The 2,804-nt window shown below is 42.0% G+C and overlaps 1 non-coding gene across 1 annotated transcript; it reads left to right on the top strand.

Annotated features, from left to right (window-relative positions):
• Positions 1 to 2,479: 2,479 nt before the first annotated feature.
• On the top strand, positions 2,480 to 2,583 carry LOC112715309 (small nucleolar RNA R71). The gene has a single exon (XR_003159608.1). It is a non-coding gene; the product is annotated as a small nucleolar RNA R71 (small nucleolar RNA).
• Positions 2,584 to 2,804: the final 221 nt, after the last annotated feature.

Below are 2,804 nucleotides of genomic sequence, written 5' to 3'. Positions count from 1 at the left end.
GAGGGGTTTATATATTGGAGGGAGAGGGGTTTATGGTTCGGCCATGTAGGGTGGGTTTGGGTGGGAAAGAGATTTTGAATTTGAAGGTAGGTGGGGTTTAGGGAAGAGAGGATGGATGTGAGTGGTGAAGAGGTGATGGGGAAGAGTGATTGAGGTGATTGGTGAATGATGTTTGGGGAAGAATGTTATAAAAAGGTGTGAGAGAGAAGAAGAAGGTAGGTGGGGATCCTGTGGGGTTTACAGATCCTGAGGTGATCCTGTGGGGTCCACAGATCCATACGTGTCAAGGATTTCTCATTCCTGCACCCTTTAGGCGTGTAAATGCCCTTTGTATGCAATCCTGGCGTTTAATGCTGGACTGATGCTTGTTTCTGGCGTTAAACGCCAGCTCTATACTTGTTTCTGGCGTTAAACGCCACTTTGCTGCTTGTTTCTAGCGTTTAACACCAGCTTCCCTCAGGGTGCAATCCTGGCATTTAAACGCCAGACTGCTGCTTGTTTCTGGCTTTCAACGCCAGTTTCATGCTCTGTTCTGGCGTTAAACACCAGCCAGATGCTCCTTACTAGCATTTAAACACCAGTAAGTTCTTCCTCCAGGGTGCGCTTTTTTCTTCTGCTGTTTTTGATTTTGTTTTTAATTTTTGTAATTGTTTTGTGACTCCACATGATCATAAACCTAATAAAACATAAAAGAACAATAGAAATATAGATAAATAAAAATTGGGTTGCCTCCCAATAAGCACTTCTTTAATGTCAATAGCTTGACAGTGAGCTCTCATGGAGCTTCACAGATGTTCAGAGCATTGTTGGGACCTCCCAACACCAAACTTAGAGTTTGAATGTGGGGGTTCAACACCAAACTTAGAGTTTGGTTGTGGCCTCCCAACACCAAACTTAGAGTTTGATTATAGGGGCTTTGTTTGACTCTGTATTGAGAGAAGCTTATCGTGCCTCTTTTCCATGGTTGTAGAGGAAGATCCTTGAGCTTTAAACACAAGGTAGTCCCCATTAAATTGAAGGACTAGCTCTCCTCTGTCAACATCAATCACAGCTCCTACTGTGGCTAGGAAGGGTCTTCCAAGAATGATGGATTTTTTCTCATCCTTTCCAGTGTCCAAGATTATGAAATCAGCAGGGATGTAAATGCATTTAACCTTCACTAACACGTCCTCTACCAATCCATAAACTTGTTTTATTGACTTGTCTGCCATCTCTAATGAGATTCTTGCAGCTTGTACCTCAAAGATCCCCATCTTCTCCCTTACAGAGAGGCATAAAATTTATACCTGACCCCAGGTCACACAGAGTCTTCTCAAAGGTCATGGTGCCTATGGTATAGGATACTAAGAATTTACCAGGATATTGTTTCTTTTGAGGTAGAGTTTGCTGAATCCATGTATCTAGTTCACTAATGAGCAAGGGAGGTTCATCTTTCCAAGTCTCATTACCAAACAACTCTGCATTCGGCTTCATGATGGCTCCTAGATATTGAGCAACTTGCTCTTCAGTTACATCTTCATCCTCTTCAGAGGAAGAATAGTTCTCAGAGCCCATGAATGGCAGAAGGAAGTTTAATGGAATCTCTATGGTCTCTATATAAGCTTCAGATTCCTTTAGGTCCTCAATAGGGAACTCCTTTCTGTTTGGGAGACGTCCCATGAGGTCTTCCTCATTGGGATTCACGTCCTCCCCTTCCTCTTTGGATTCGGCCATCTTGATAATATCAATGGCCTTGCACTCTCTTTTTGGATTCTCTTCTGTATTGCTTGGGAGAGCACTAGGAGGAGTTTCAGTGATTTTCTTACTCAGCTGGCCCACTTGTGCCTCCAAATTTCTAATGGAGGACCTTGTTTCACTCATGAAACTTAAAGTGGCCTTAGATAGATCAGAGACTATGTTTGCTAAGCTAGAGGGGCTCTGCTCAGAATTCTCTGTCTATTGCTGAGAAGATGATGGAAAAGGCTTGCTATTGTTAAACCTGTTTCTTCCACCATTATTAAAGCCTTATTGGGGCTTTTGTTGATCCTTCCATGAGAAATTTGGATGATTTCTCCATAAGGGATTATAAGTGTTTCCATAGGCTCCACCCATGTAATTCACCTCTGCCATTGTAGGGTTCTCAGGATCATAAGCTTCTTCTTCAGAAGATGCCTCTTTAGTACTGTTGGATGCATTTTTCCATCCATTCAGACTCTGAGAAATCATGTTAACTTGCTGAGTCAACATTTTGTTCTGAGCCAATATGGCATTCAGAGTATCAATTTCAAGAACTTCCCTTTTATGAGGCGTCCCATTACTCACAGGATTCCTCTCAGAGGTGTACATGAATTAGTTATTTGTAACCATGTCAATGAGTTCTTGAGCTTCTACAGGCATTTTCTTTAGGTGAATGGATCCACCTGTAGAATGGTCCAGTGACATCTTAGAAAGCTCAGATAGACCATCATAGAATATATCTAAAATGGTCTACTCTAAAAGTATGCCAGAAGGACACTTTTTGGTCAACTGCTTGTATCTTTCCCAAGCTTCATAGAGGGATTCACCATCTTTTTGCTTGAAGGTCTGAAGATCCACTCTAAGCTTGCTCAGCTTTTGAGGAGGAAAGAACTTGTCCAAGAAGGCAGTGACCAGCTTATCCCAAGAGTCCAGGCTATCTTTAGGTTGTGAGTTCAACCATGTTCTAGCTCTGTCACTTACAGCAAAGGGGAAAAGCATGAGCCTATAGACTTCAGGATCTACTCCATTAGTCTTAACAGTATCACAAATCTGCAAGAATTCAGTTAAAAATTGATAGGGATCTTCTG

The sequence above is a fragment of the Arachis hypogaea genome, chromosome 1 (assembly GCF_003086295.3).
Source record: "Arachis hypogaea cultivar Tifrunner chromosome 1, arahy.Tifrunner.gnm2.J5K5, whole genome shotgun sequence".
NCBI classification, from domain to species: domain Eukaryota; kingdom Viridiplantae; phylum Streptophyta; class Magnoliopsida; order Fabales; family Fabaceae; genus Arachis; species Arachis hypogaea.
This window is presented reverse-complemented; position numbering and strand designations above follow the sequence as displayed.